Source organism: Chiloscyllium plagiosum, chromosome 12, assembly GCF_004010195.1.
Source record: "Chiloscyllium plagiosum isolate BGI_BamShark_2017 chromosome 12, ASM401019v2, whole genome shotgun sequence".
NCBI classification, from domain to species: domain Eukaryota; kingdom Metazoa; phylum Chordata; class Chondrichthyes; order Orectolobiformes; family Hemiscylliidae; genus Chiloscyllium; species Chiloscyllium plagiosum.
The window spans coordinates 33,972,045-33,988,559 of NC_057721.1; the positions used below are offsets into that span (position 1 = coordinate 33,972,045).

General features: G+C 40.0%; 1 protein-coding gene across 14 annotated transcripts in view; it reads left to right on the plus strand.

The window, feature by feature from the left end:
- Positions 1-16,515, plus strand: part of LOC122555094 (zinc finger and BTB domain-containing protein 20-like) — a 367,748-nt gene that overhangs the window by 71,117 nt on the left and 280,116 nt on the right. The window lies entirely within an intron of this gene.

Below are 16,515 nucleotides of genomic sequence, written 5' to 3' on the forward strand. Positions count from 1 at the left end.
GACAAGGCTGCCCAAACTACAGGTTGGGATTCCAAGTAGGGTTGCAAGTTGAAATTGTCAGGTCCAAGCTCGAAGACAAGACCCAAGCTTGAAGACCAGACTGGTTGCCATGGAGTGTTCACAAAGTTATAACAACTATGTTCCTGCTTTAACAGGCTCCTACTGTCACAGCCTTTCATTCCACTTTTACAGTTCTCACCGAGTGGTGCCAACAATTTTCAAGTCTCACTATCAGGTCATGGAGAAAAAAAGTTTTGGAAGCACTGCACAAGTTATGATTTAACACTTTTAGTAATGTTAAAATGCACAACATGATACATAGTAGCCCTGACACCTCGTTTACAATGGCAATACTTCTTTGAAACAATGAAGAGGATTTCAATTATGTTGAAGTTACCCAGTCTCTAAAGATGTATGTTTCCACTTTTTATCAACAGCTATGAGATGGTCATTGTGTCTCTGTTTGCTAAGATTGTTATTGTGCATCTGATCACCTTTATTCAAATAAATTGCCTTTTTAGCAAGGTAGAGAAACAGGAGGCTGGAAGAACACGGCAAGCTAGGCAACATGAGGAGGTGGAGAAGTCAACGTTTTGATGTAACCCTTTAGGGTTTAGCAAGTGCATGTTCATATTCTTCAAAAGTAAATCTTAAAATCAAATCAGCACTAGCTGATTTTTTTTTATCTTACTGTGAGATAGAAAATTAAACAAGGCTCTTTTACTATAATTTAATTCTTGTAAATACTATATTTTGCAGTAACAAGATTTTTAAAACGTTCTTTGAAATTACTTTATCAATTCTTGGTAATCGAAGATGGAGGACAGGAAAACTTTCTGGCTGTAACAGCTGCTCCTTTGAGGTATTTTAGGTGTTGGAGGTGATTTCCTCAAATTCCGGGAGCAGCAATTACTGTTTATATGCTGTTGCACTGTTTTTGAACTTTGGTAAAAAATGTCAAAACAACAGCTGTATTAAAAGGGAGAAGAGCAGACAAGGAAAGAACATGGTGAGGTCATTGCAGGGGAGAGAGAGAGAACCTGCACAGTTACTGTCTTTGCTGTTTGAATTTGTGTATCGCTGGACATCGGAGTGCACCTGGGAAAATTAACAAGCAGTGAAATTCACAACTGATCTTGGAGGAACTGTTGGGCAAAGTTCACAGCACCAACTCAGATAAGTAAATCGTTGTTTTTAAGTGTGGCACACAGAGAATCTGCAGTAAGGAGTAGAGTGGGTTCTTTCTTGATTATATGTTTTTTGGAGATATGTTGCTTGATCAAACTTAAAATATAAGCCATAGCTATCAATTTAACCTGGGACAGTGTTTGTAGATGAATAAAACAACATTATTTTCTGGGTCTGTAGATTGTGAAGAAGTAAATATGGCCTTTAATAGAGTGATATGTACTTCTTGTCAGATGTGGGAATTTAAAGAGAGTTTAAGGGTTACTGTGGATTATATCTGTCATAAATGCTGTAGGCTGCAAATCTTATGAGATGGAATGGATTGATTGGAGAGACTGTTAGAAGCAATGAGGAATTTGCAACAGCAACAGTATGTGATGGATGGCAGTTATAGGAAGGGAGGAAAATCTCAGGTACAGTCACATAGATGGGTTAATTCCAGGAAAGGTAAGAGAGGTAGGCAGCTGGTGCAGGAGTCTTTTTGTGGGTATACCCATTTCAAACAGGTATGCTGTTTTGAAAAATGTAGGGGGTGATGGATTCTCAGGGGAATGTAGCACAAACAGCCAAGTGTCTGGTATTGAGACTGGCTCTAATGCAACGAGGGGTACACCGGGTTCCAAGAGATCAATTGTGTTAGGGAATTTTGTAGTCCGAGGTACAGACAGACGTTTCTGTGGACAGCAGCGAAAAAGCAGAATGGTGTGTTGTTTCCCTGGTGCCAGGATCAAGGATGCCTCAGAGAGGGTGCAGAATGTTCTCACGGGGGAGAGAGGCAAGCAAGAGGTCATTGTCCACAACATAGGAAGGGAAAAGGTTGAGATTCTGAAGGGAGATTACAGAGAGTTAGGCAGAAATTTAAAAGGAGGTCCTCAAGGGTAGTAATATCTGGATTACGAGCTAGTAAGGCAGGAATAGGAGGATAGAGCAGATGATTGCATGGCTGAGGAGCTGGTGTATGGAAGAAGGATTCACATTTTTGGATCATTGGAATCTATTAGGAGTAGAAGTGACCTGTACAAGAAGGATGGATAGCACCTAAATTGTAAGGGGACTATACTAGCAGGGAAATTTGCTAGAACTGCTCGGGAGGATTCAAACTAGTAAGGTGGGGGGGTGGGACCCATGGAGATAGTGAGGAAAGAGATCAATCTGAGACTGGTACAGTTGAGAACAGAAGCAAGTCAAACAATTAGGGCAGGCAGGGACAAGGTAGAACTAATAAATTAAACTGCATTTATTTCAATGCAATAGACAATAGGTGCAGGAGTAGGCCATTCTGCCCTTCGAGACTACACCACCATTCATTATGATCATGGTTGATCATCCTCAATCAGTATCCTGTTCCTGCCTTATCTCCATAACCCTTGATTCCACTAACCTTGAGAGCTCTATCCAACCCTTTCTTAAATGAATCCAGAGACTGGGTCTCCACTGCCTTCTTGGGCAGAGCATTCCACACACCCACCACTCTCTGGGTGAAGAAGTTTCTCCTCATCTTTGTCCTAAAATGGTCTACCCCGTATTTTTAAGCTGTGTCCTCTGGTTCAGGACTCACCCATCAGTGGAAACATGTTTCCTGCCTCCAGAGTGTCCAATCCTTTAATAATCTTATACGTCGCTATCTGATCCCCTCTCAGTCTTCTAAACTCAAGGGAATACAAGCCCAGTCACTCCAATCTTTCAACATAAGATAGTCCCGCCATTCCAGGAATTGATCTCGTGAACCTACGCTGCACTCCCTCAATAGCCAGAATGTCTTTCCTCAAATTTGGAGACCAGAACTGCACACAATATTCCAGGTGTGGTCTCACCAGGGTCCTGTACAGCTGCAGAAGAACCTCTTTGCTTCTATACTCCAATCTCTTTTGTTATGAAGGCCAGCATGCTATTAGCTTTCTTCACGACCTGCACGCTTGCCTTCATTGGTGTACAAGAACACCCAGATCTCTTTGTACTACCCCTTTGCCTAACTTGACTCCATTTAGGTCGTAATCTGCCTTCCTGTTCTTGCCACCAAAGTAGATAACCATACACTTATCCACATTAAACTGCATCTGCCATGCATCTGTCCACACACCTAATCTGTCCAGGTCACCCTGTAATCTCCAAACATCCTCCTTACATTTCACCCTGCCAGGCAGCTTTGTATCATCAGCAAATTTGCTAATGTTACTATTAATACCATCTTCTATATCATTGATATCATCATCTATATCATTAATATATATTGTAAAAAACTGCGGTCCCAGCACTGAACTCTGCGGTACCCCACTGGTCACCGCTTCCCATTCCGAAAGGGAGCCGTTTATCACTACTTTATTTCCTGTCAGCCAACCAATTTTCAATTCAAGTCAGTACTTTTCCCCCCGATACCATGCGCCCTAATTTTGCTCACTAACCTCCTATGTGGGACTTTATCGAAGGCTTTCTGAAAGTCCAGGTACACTACATCCATTGGATCTCCCTTGTCCATCTTCAGAGTTACATCCTCAAATAATTCCAGAAGATTAGTCAAGCCTGATTTCCCCATCATAAATCCATGCTGACTCTGACCTATCCTGTTACTGTTATCCAGATGTGTCATAATTTCATCCTTTATAACTGACTCCAGCATCTTTCCCACCACTGAGGTCAGACTAACTGGTTTACAATTTCCTGCTTTCTCTCTCGCTCCTTTCTTAAAAAGTGGTACAACATTAGCCACCCTCCAATCTGCAGGAACTGATCCTGAATCTATCGAACTCTGGAAAATAATCACCAACGCATCCACGATTTCTCGAGCCACCTCCTTCAGTACCCTGGGATGTAGACCATCAGGCTCCGGGGACTTATCAACCTTCAGACCTAACAGTCTCTCAACACCAATTCTGGCAAATATAAATTCCCTTAAGTTCAGGTCCTTCAGCCACTGTTACCTCAGGGAGATTGCTTCCCCAGTGAACACAGATTTGAAGTACCAATTCAATTCTTCTGCTATTTCTTTGTTCCCCGTAATATATTCCCCTGTTTCTGTCTTCAAGGGCCCAATTTTAGTCTTAACCATTTTTTTGCCTTTCACAACCTAAAAAAGCTTTTACTATCCTCCTTTATATTTTTGGCCAGTTTACCTTCGTACCTCATTTTTTCTCTGCATATTTCCTTTTTAATAATTCTCTGTTGCTCTTTAAAAGCTTCCCAGTCCTTCGTTTTCCCACTCATCTTTGCTATGTTATACTTTTTCTCTTTTGACGTTATATGTTTCTTAACTTCCCTCATCAGCCACGGCAACCCCTGCCTCCTCATAGGATCTTTCTTCCTTTGTGGAATGAACTGATCCTGCATTATCTTTTATACCCAGAAATATCTGCCATTGTTCCTCCACTGTCATCCCTGCTAAGGTATTGCACCATTGAAATTGGCCAGATCCTCCCTCATAGCTCCATTGTTTCCTTTATTCAACTGAAATATTGTCACTACCGATTGTAAGGGGCCTAACAGGAAAGGCAGATGAACTCAGGGCATGGTTAGGAACATGGGACTTGGATATCATAGCAATTACAGAAACATAGCTCAGGGATGGGCAGGACTGGCAGCTTAATGTTCCAGGATACAAATGCTACAGGAAGGATAGAAAGGGAGGCAAGAGAGGAGGGGGACTGGCATTTTTGATAAGGGATAGCATTACAGCTGTGCTGAGGGAAGATATTCCCAGAAATATATCCAGGGAAATTATTTGGGTGGAACTGAGAAATAAGAAAGGGATGATCACCTTATTGGGATTATATTATAGACCCCCCAATAGTCAGAGGGAAATTGAAAAACAAACTTGTAAGGACTTCTCAGCTATCTGTAAGAATAATAGGGTGGTTATGGTAGGGGATTTTAACTTTCCAAACATAGACTGGGACTGCCGTCGTGTTAAAGGTTTAGAATGGAGAGGAATTTGTTAAGTGTGTACAAGAAAATTTTCTGATTCAGTATGTGGATGTACCTACTAGAGAAGGTGCAAAACTTGACCTACTCTTGGGAAATAAGGCAGGGCAGGTGACTGAGGTGTCAGTGGGGGAGCACTTTGGGGCCAGTGACCATAATTCTATTAGATTTAAAATAATGATGGAAAAGGATAGACCAGATCTAAAAGTTGAAGTTCTAAATTGGAGAAATGCCAATTTTGACGGTATTAGGCAAGAATTTTTGAAAGCTGATTGGGGGCAGATGTTCGCAGGTAAAGGGATGGTTGGAAAATGGGAAGCTTTCAGAAATGAGATAACGAGAATCCAGAGAAAGTATATTCCTGTCAGGGTGAAAGGAAAGGCTGGTAGGTATAGGAAATGCTGGATGACTAAAGAAATTGAGGGTTTGGTTAAGAAAAAGAAGGAAGCATATATCAGATATAGACAGGATAGATTGAGTGACTCCTTAGAAGAGTATAAAGAAAGTAGGAGTATACTTAAGAGGGAGATCAGGAGGGCAAAAAGGGGACATGAGATAGCGTTGGCAAATAGAATTAAGGAGAATCCAAAGAGTTTTTACAAATATATTAAGGACAAAAGGGTAACTAGGGAGAGAATAGGACCCCTCAAAGATCAGCAAGGCAGCCTTTGTGTGAAGCTGCCGGAAATGGGGGAAACACTAAATGAGTATTTTGCATCAGTATTTACTGTGGAAAAGGATATGGAAGATATAGACTGTAGGGAAATAGATGGTGACATCTTGCAAAATGTCCATACTACAGAGGAGGAAGTACTGGATGTCTTCAAACGGGTAAAGGTGGATAAATCCCCAGGACCTGATCAGGTGTACACGAGAACTCTGTGGGAAGCTAGAGAAGTGATTGCTGGGCCTCTTGCTGAGATATTTGTATCATCGATAATTACAGGTGAGGTGCCGGAAGACTGGAGGTTGGCAAATGTGGTGCCACTGTTTAAGGGTGTTAAGGACAAGCCAGGGAACTATAGACCAGTGAGCCTGACCTCAGTGGAAATGTTGTTGGAGGGAATCCTGAGGGACAGGCTGGATGCTGCCTGAACCACTGTGCTCTTCCAGCACCACCATTCCAAAAAATGTACATGTATTTGGAAAGGCAAAGACTGATTAGGGATAGTCAACATGGCTTTGTGCGTGGGAAATCATGTCTCACAAACATGATCTTTTGAGGAAGTTACAAGAAGATTGATGAGGGCAGAGTGGTAGATGTGATATATGTGGACTTCAGTAAGGCGTTCGACAAGGTTCCCCATGGGAGACTGATTTGCAAGGTTAGATCTCATGGAATAAAGGGAGAACTAGCCATTTGGATACAGAACTGGCTCGAAGGTAGAAGACAGAGGGTGCTGGTGGAGGGCTGTTTTTCAGACTGGAGGCCTGTGACCAGTGGAGTGCCACAAGGATCTGTGCTTGGCCCTCTACGTTTTGTCATTCACATAAATGATTGGGATGCGAGCATAAGAGGTACACAATTAGTAAGTTTGCAGATGACACCAAAATTGGAGGTGCAGTGGACAGCAAAAAAAGGCTACCTCCGATTAGAACGGGATCTGGACCAGATGGGCCAATGGGCTGAGAAGTGGCAGATGGAGTTTAATTCAGATAAATGTGAGGTGCTGCATTTTGGGAAAGCAAATCTTAGCAGGACTTATACACTTAATGGTAAGGTCCTGGGGAGTGTTGCTGAGCAAAGAGACCTTGGAATGCAGGTTCATAGCTCCTTGAAAGTGAAGTTGCAGGTAGATAGGATAGTGAAGAAGGCGTTTAGTATGCCTTCCTTTATTGGTCAGAGTATTGAGTACAGGAGTTGCGAGGTCATGTTGTGGCTGTACAGGACAATGGTTAGGTCACTGTTAGAATATTGCGTGCAATTCTGGTCTCCTTCCTATTGGAAAGATGTTGTGAAACTTGAAAGGGTTCAGAAAAGATTTACATGGATGTTGCCAAGGTTAGAGCATTTGAGATATTAGGAGAGACTGATTAGGCTGGGGCTGTTTTCCCTGGAGGCTGAGGGGTGACCTTTATAGAGGTTTACAAACTTATGAGGGGCATGGATAGGATAAATAGGCAAAGTCTTTTCCCAGGAGTCAGGGAGTCCAGAACTAGAGGGCATAGATTTAGGATGAAAGGGGAAAGATATAAAAGAGATCTATGGGGCAACATTTTCAGAGAGTGGTACGTGTATGGAATGAGCTGCCAGAGGAAGTGGTGGAGGCTGGTACAATTGTAACATTTAAAAGGCTTTTGGATGGGTTTATGAATAGGAAGTGTTTAGAGGGATATGGGCCGGGTGCTGGCAGGTGTGACTAGATTGAGTTGGGATATCTGATCGGCATGGACTGGTTGGACCGATGGGTCAATTCCATCCTGTACATCTCTATGACTCTATTTCAGTTCTTCAAGGAAGGTTCAATGGGACTTCTGATTTATTTACAAACTCTAATCAAATAAATAACTTAATTTGTGAATAATTAGTTCAATATGACATCTTGTGTGACAATTAATCAAGTGTTGTTGATGGTCTAATGTGATATAATAATTCTGGGTTCTATCTGTGAGAATTAAGAGTGTGATTTAGATTTTAAACTCAATGGAGGACAACAGTGCTGGTTTGTGGACTATCCCAGCACGTAATTGTATTCTGTATTTACTCTTCAGTTTAGAAGGAACTTGCCTTTAATGGCAATTGCTGCTGTTGTGTCGTTACTCTTTGAAAAATTCCACACACCTTTATTTATCTCATCCTTTCGAAAAGAAAACAAGATGTTTGCCTATCACACTGATTCAGCCATTAGTTTGACAAGTATAGGCATAAACATAATCTTCTACTTTAGCTCAGGTAAAAGTATTTCTTCCTGCCTCTCTGACCATAAATATTTGTTTTAACCAGCACAGTACTATGTGCTATCAAGGATTCCAGTGGTCTTTTAGCTAGAACATTCCCTTCTAAAATCTTGAAGGTTAACTTGTGAATCAATTAAATGTTATCCTCAACAATCTTGTCTTTCAGATTTCTTAACTGGCAGAACTTTATTAAGCTAATGGGAATGTTAGCAAGTGTGTCCCCATACCGTATGATGCTGCAGGTCCTTTGATTATTCTTCTCTTAATTTAGCGAAATGGATAATATGAAATTTTAATCTTTGGTATAGAACTTCCTCGATAGTAATTGCACACTAACTACAAATATATAAATGGGTACAAAAAAATTTACTTTCCAATATGCCATTTGTTAGTTTGTGATGAAAAGTGAAATGGTGGCATACCTTGGTTATCTTAATTTTACAGGTCAGTTTTGATCCAAACCACTATCTCAATTTTTATTTGGCTTTGTTTTCCTTTAAGCCTTTCCCAAGAATCTGAGCAGAGTCCAGATTTCCTATTTTCCCTGCACTAATATCCCAGAAGAATCTTTGTTAACCTGTGCTTTACCCTGTTCTGAGGAGTACTGAAGTTCATTGCTGCCCATCTGCTGACAAGTGTAATATTATATAAATGAGTACTTGTATCTTAAGCAAATACCACAGATTTATCCTGGGACAGATATAAACCAAATATGTGATATAAATAGTATTGTGGCTTTGGTTGTTTATTGGAGTCCATGGAGTCATTGAATTGAGCACATCATCATCAAGGCACCACAGGTCGCCATGGAGTCTTTGCTACCACAGGCCCTTTGCTCTATCAATGTGCAGCCACCACCAAGTTCATGATGTAGCAGAGCCGGTGTTGGACCCGGGTGGACAAAGTTAGAAATCACACAACACCCGTTTTTAATCCAACAGGTTTATTTGGAAACACTAGCTTTCGAAGTACTACTCCTTCATCAGCTGGTTGTGGAATATAAGATTATAGGACACAGAATTTATAGCAAAATATTACATACAGGGATATATTAAACAAACCTGGATTGTTAAGTCTTTCATCTTTTAGAATGCAGATTTTGGTTCATGAATATGTAAATCCCAAAACTACTTTAAAGTCACCTTCTCAAGATAATTTCAGGTTTTATAACAAAAGGTTATAAGTCTCAGCTCAGACAATGCATTAAAGGTATGAAGTCAGAATGTATCTGTAACCCAATCTTGAGTCAGACTGGTTGTATTTCCAAAATGGAATTAACAGAATATTGCATGCATTGACTGCCTGCAGATTGTGCATTTTTTGATCAAGATAGAATGTATCTGCAAATACAAATTCACCCCATAGACTTGTATGTGTGTGAATTCATGAGAGACGGAGAGGGAGAGTGTGTGTTTGTGTTTGTGTGTGAGAGAGAGGGAAAGCTTGGTAAAGTGTTTAGGTGTGATGGAGTATAAGCTTATGAGAGGGTGAATGCTTGGGTGTGAGTGTGGAGGGTGTGTGTATGAGAGAGGGTCTGCGTGAGTGTGTGAGTATGTAAGTGTATGTGTATTTGAGAGAGTGTTGTGACCAATGGGGATGGCCTCAACGGAATCTTGGGTTCATGTTGCACTACAGGTGACCCCACTACACTATACACTGTCTCACACACAAGCACACTCTTATGTGCTCACGCAGATCCTCTCTCATATACAAGCTTTCTCTCATACACCCATGCACGCTCCCTCTCACATACTCCATCACACCCCCACACACACTTTACCAAGCTTTCACACACGCAAACAAAACAAAAACTCACACTCATCCACACTCTCGTACATTCAGTCACTCTCTCTCTCTGTCTCTCATGCACGCGCACACACACATACAAGTCTGTGGGTGAATTTGTATTTGCAGATACATTTTATTTTGCTTAAAAATGCACTATCTGCAAGGCAGTCAATGCATATAATATTCTGTTAATTCCATTTTGGAAATAGAACTAGTCTGACTCAAGATTTGGGATACAGACACACTCTGACTTCATACCTTTAATGCATTGTCTGAGCTGAGATTTATAACCTTTTGTTATAAAACCTGAAGTTATCTTGAGAAGGTGACTTAAAAGTAGTTTTGGGATTTACCTATTCATGAACCGAAACCTGCATTCTAAAAGATGAAAGACTTAACAATCCAGGTTTATTCAATATATCACTATATGACACTGTAATATTTTGCTATAAATTCTGTCTTATGATCTTTTACTCCACAACCACCTGGTGTAGGAGTAGTACTCTGAAAGCTAGCGCTTCAGATAAACCTGTTGGGCTATAACCTGGTTTTGTGATTTCTAACTTTGACCACCAAGTTCAACATCCTAATTTTTCCAAGATTCCAAGAGCCAACATAATGCTTTCATATGCATTAGACAACTCTTTGAGCTTTTTATACCTTAATGTATGGAGGTTCAGGCTGGGTGTTTGGAATTGAGGATGTGAAGACATGACTGATAACACTCATTAGGAATCCAGGCAATATTGCCTCAGAAAAATAAGTTCAAAACCACCAACTTAATTGCTGCAGATTTGTTTTTGATTCCTTGACATATCAGGAGACACCTTCATTTTCTACATATCTAGAATGATACTGTACCTTACACAATATAGCACAACACATTAGCATTCACAGAAACTCCAGGAGGGACAAGGTGTTAAATACCCAGTTTTTTAGAAGAGGAATTAAGACTGCTTAATATGATCATGATGCTGACACACTGTTGTCTGGGATAGCTGAATTCTGGTTGCAAATCAAATCCAGGTCATTCTGCTATAAGGCACTCTTCGTTAACACAAAGTTGTTATAACACGATTGATGAACTGGGGACACTGTTTCTAAATCCTGAACTTTTAAAATGTGTTGGCTGTAACACGAATTCATCACAGCATTATGTTACAGAAGCTGTGAACCCATCTAATATCCAAATTCTGAACTATCTTTTACATGATTGCTCTATCTTCAAAAGAACATCATCAACATTGTGACCACCAGCTCGGCTTGTTTTCAGATGAGCTCTTTGAATAAGGAATTAATCTAAGTTCATTTATAATTCCCTTTTCAGTTGAGTAGTTTCAGTTTCAGAAATAACTAGCAGAGCAGTTTTATGCTTTAAACAACTAAAAGGTTAGTTCCTGGAAGTTAGTTAAATGAGTGGTGAAAGCAAGATCAATTTTTAAGATTGTTACAGACCTGTTACTTTCAAAGTTTCCCTCCCCAAAGTAAAACAGTTCAAACATGAAGTCAAAGTTAGCAGCTGTGATGGCTTCTGTAGTTGGTTAGTCAGCATTTACCTGTAAGCATGAAATTGGGTCAGCAGGATTTGGAATAGACAGAGCTAGTCTCTTGTCCTTCGTAGTTTTCCAGTTACAGCACTGGTGGATCTCCTAGATTCTTTTAGCAGAAGAGTTGTTTATTTCCGAAAGCCTTTATCCCTGTGTTTCCCCTCTGGTGAAGAACACTATCTGATAATTTGAGTTCTTCCCAAGGTTTATGCTCAAAATGACTTTGTGTCCTGTCTTTATCACAGCCAAAGCAAAATGGCTGCTATGTTGCTTCAATTGAGCTATTGTTTCACCAAGCAAAGATGTTAATTACTTGGGATTTTTTCTGTCTCTTTTTTCCTCCCAGAAGCTTTGAATTCTTACATCTTTGGAACAACTCATTGTTATCTATGTTAAGTAAATTCTAATTGTTTCCCTTTGTGATTGAGCCACGGCACAAACCGACAATGTTTGAGCAAGCCCAATGTAACAAATGTTTATCTGCTGTGACTTTCATTTTGGAAGGACTTTTAAAATTCAATATAAAGGTTTTTTTCCCTTCAATTTAAAGACTTGAACGCATAAATGTTCTTTCAGCAGTTTCTTTTCCTTAAAATTCTTCATTATCATGCCAGCTTCATGACTGTGCGCAGATATCAGTGCCCATTTCATTATCTTTACCTCCTTACTATTCATCGTCAAGTGAGAAGATCATGCCAAATAGTATAGGTTATGTGGGAAAAATATACAAATGAATATTTGTAACCTTAAAGTAGAAATTTTAATGATCTAACCTATTGTTAAACACTTTTCTATACATTACAAATTCATAATGTGTTTCAATTACATTTGCATGTGTAAACTTAACACTTTTTCACTGTTGTGAGAAGGTCAGGCTGCACATAACCCTCTTCTGGCCACTAAGACGTTCTTGGCAGACACCATCTGGGGTTTGACCTTGAGGAATGTGCTAAAGACTGAACCACCAGCAACTATGCAAGAGGTGATTTGGCCTTTGGGATAGGAATCAGTGTATCGAGTTCTGACTTGAGGGGTGGTATCGCACAATGAGTGAGAAGTCGGCAGTGTCTTCACTTCCTAATTTCTTTTTTTATCTTCCTTTTTTGGTCCACCTACATTTTCTGCAAGCATTGAGTTGGAGAACATTTTGTTGCATATCAGAGGTGCAGGTTTCATCGATGCTGTTTAATCCTAGTCTTTTGTGCAAACCATTTATCCCTGACATTTTAACATCTGCTAGGTAAAATTCCTGATTGCTCTATTCCTGATGAAGGGCTTTTGCCGAAAACGTCGTTTTCCTGCTCCTTGGATGCTGCCTGAACTGCTGTGCTTTTCCAGCACCACTCTAATCCAGAATTTTAACATCTGCATCCACCTGAGCAAAGCTTTTATTTCCTGTGAGCTCCAACAGGGATTCTCCACTGTTGTTCCTGTCTCTCGCACTTAATGTTATTCATATGTAATATGTAAGACAAATGTGAGAACCCATCTTGTCTGTATCTCTGGGATGTGTGAAATCTGATCTGGTCAACTGTTTAAGTCCTATGGTAGTGCATCCTCTTGAGTCAATGAGCTTCTCTGAGGAGTCTTCCTAAGTCGTCTTCACCACTGTGGGATGGAAAACATGTTTTGGAACTGTCAAGTTAAAGTGTTACATCAGTCACTGGCTGTGGACATAATGTGAGTATGAGTGTTGCATGGCATTTGGCTGTCCGATCTTTAATTTTGTCATCAGCTAGATGAGACACCCCCATTTCGCCATTTCCAGTGGGCAGATGTGGCAAGGTTTGACTTGCCTGCACCTGTCATGGAAGTGGCTGGAGGGCCACCTCTGGTTTTCTGTCTGTCCTTGCTGTTTTCTGTTATCATCTTCTGCAAGGAATGTGAGCTGAGTAAGAATAGTGACATGCTCAGTGGATGGATGCACAACCAATGTGTGGACAGCAATTTATAAGATAGACATGTGTGTCACATTACATTAAAAATGAGAGAAAGTCAGTGCTCAATACTCTGATAGGGATCTGAGAATGCATTGACAGAGATTGGAACTGTAAGGTAAGCTAGTATGAGGAGTCATCTGCACCAATAAAGTTCGGAAGCAGAGTAAGGAGGAAATTGGGGTTAGATATGCAGCAGGATACATTTGAATGTGACATATAACACATCTATCCTATTCTGATATTAAATCTCTTCAACACTGTGTTCAGAAGTGTAACACTACACACTGTCACTGCTAACCCAGTCAGCTATTTTCAGCCACACCACCTTGTCCCCTATGGCTGACTTTTCCTGTAGGCAAGGAAGAAATCTTCATACAAGTATATAAAGAACCCAACATTAATTCTAGAGAGCAATCAGTGAAACAAGATGCTGAATTACAACTGTGCATGCATAGTTGCTGAAACACCTGGACATTCTTTTAACTTTTCAACTCAGCAGAGTTCTTTTGAATATTTAAGCTGAAGTTCACTTGAGTTTCACCATCATGCATGCTTATGATAAGTAATCAGGAAACCCAAAAGACAAATGCAGATGTATCGCCAATGCCTGTAGGATTGCTCATGGGCTGCCAGACTCACCTGATGCCAGCACACTGAGCTGTTTAAATCCAACACCATATCTTTAATGCCATGTAATTTACAGCACCTGCAAGTTTGATCTTGGCAACCATTTGATGGAATGCTGTACATAACTATGTTACAGTGAGAAGCAAACAATTGCCCTATTTATATCGTTGCAAGATTATACTAAGCATTCAAAGTACATTTCAGTTGCCTATAAACAATAATTTCAGAATAAGAGATGTACGATGACAAATAGTATGCTAAAACTCTCCTTTCTCACCAATGTTATATTATTAGCTGCTATTGTGAGTGGATTAAACTTTAAAGTTAAAAAATAATAACCATGAGATAAAATGGGATTAAAGTGCAATATAGAAATAAATAGTTGGAATTCCAATGTGCTGATAAGAGAATTTTAAGCTGATTACACATTGCCAAGACCAGCACAAAGCCTGCAAATTCCCAGAAATGTGGATCTTTCACAGCCTGCTGTGAGCTGAATGTGCAGTTGTTGGAAGTCACTAACAACCAGAAGATTCATTGAAAAGGGTTGTGAAAATATCCGAAATAATGATTCAAAACATCAACAAGTAAACATCATAGAAATAATGTAGATTCTAACAGAATATTTTGACCTTTCTTCGACTTGTTAAATGAAATAACAGTTGGATTATTCCTCTGACTCAGGTAGGCTTAATACAAAAAAGCATAACAAATTGATTTTCGTTACTTATCTCAATAAAGCATTATGGACTGTTTTTTTTAAGATAGTCCTATCTGGTTTCATGAAAACTTCAAACTCAACTGTCCATTGAAAATTTTACATCTGCATGCACTGATCAACGTTTTTAATTATACATTCTACCAAGCATATTTGGTTTGAAAAGTCACCATGGTCGTCTTTTAGTACTGCTCTCTCATTTGGAGAAACCGAGCCAACTGGTGATGGTTTAACCTGAGGGTCACTGTGCCTCAGGTGAGGGAACAGGTTGAAAAGGAGAATGCTTCATCGTTACCTTCACTGATGTGGAGATTGAATCACGCTTTTGGCATCACTCTGCAACATAAACCAGCCATCCAGCCAATTGATCTAAACTGACACCCTGCTTCATTGTTATATAATTTTTAAATATAATTTTTAAAAGAAATTATTAATGAATTGATTCAATTTTTCTTTTTCAAGATTAATGGTCCCTCACTGGATTCTAACAATGGTTAAGGCTACATTTCTACAATTTGAAATTATACATGCAAGTAACGTGAGGATTATTCTGTGGTGCATCTGCCGAAGACATAAGGATGCAACCAGCATATTTTGAATCCCATCTTGATTGCCAACCGTTCTGGCAGAGTGGTAGCACTTTTTCTTTAGAATCAAGATTACACATTTAAGATGCATTCCAGAGACTTGAACTCATGATATAGGCTGACATGGTATGTTGTCAAAGTTGCAATCTCTCAGAAAAGATGTTAACTCAAGGCTTAGTTTACCTTATCCAATGAATGTAAAGGTTCAATTACAGTTTTTGAATTGCAGTGTCTCAACCAATATTTATCCCTTAACCAAATTACCATTTCTGATCAAAAGGCTGAATATGCATTCTGCACTGCCTTGAAACAACCAAAATTCTATATCCTGTCTCTTCTAATTTGTACTGTAAGGATTAATAGTTAGTTCTCTTTAATGCAATCTTTATCAGACAGATTGTCCAAAGTTTGGGTGAAGATTTGTAGCTCGGGTGCTCGTTGTTGTGGTTCTGTTCGCCGAGCTGGAAACTTTTTTTGTTGCAAACGCTGAAACATCTGATCAGCGGATCCAGACAATCTCTACAATCAACACAGGAATTCTTGGACATCATCAGAAATATACACATAGACAAGGAAGAAACTATGGTCTCATTCGACGTAACGGCACTGTTCAACTCTATCAACAAAACCCTAGCCAGAGAAACAATAGCCAACCTGCTGGACATACAGAACAGACAAAGACGACATACTTAAACTACTGGACTTGTGCCTCACAACACACTTCACATTCAACAACCAGATATATGAACAAATCAACGGAACACCCATGGGCTCACCGATCTCTGGACTCGTAGCAGAAGCAGTAATGCAAAGGTTAGAACAAACAATCTTACCACAAATTCAACCCAAACTCTGGGTCAGATATGTTGATGACACCTTTGTAATAACACAGAAATAGAGAAAACACACCGAATCATCAATGCCACACTAACAGGAATCCGATTCACGAGAGAAGAAGAAAAGGATAACCAACTCCCATTCCTAGACCTGATGGTACAGAGAACACCGAACAGAGAATTCACCACAAAGGTATACAGGAAAGCCACGCGCACAGACCAAGTCCTGAACTATGAAAGCAACCACCCCAACACACACAAAAAAAGTTGCATCAGGACACTATTCAAAAGGGCCACAACACACTGCAGCACACCAGAACTGCAAAAAGAGGAAGAGGAACACCTATACAAGGTATTTGCCAAAAACGGATATCCTCGCAATTTCATCAACAGATGCCTAAGGGAAAGACAACAGAACGAGGACATGCCGCAACCCAAAGGACTAGCCACACTACCATACATCAGGAGCAT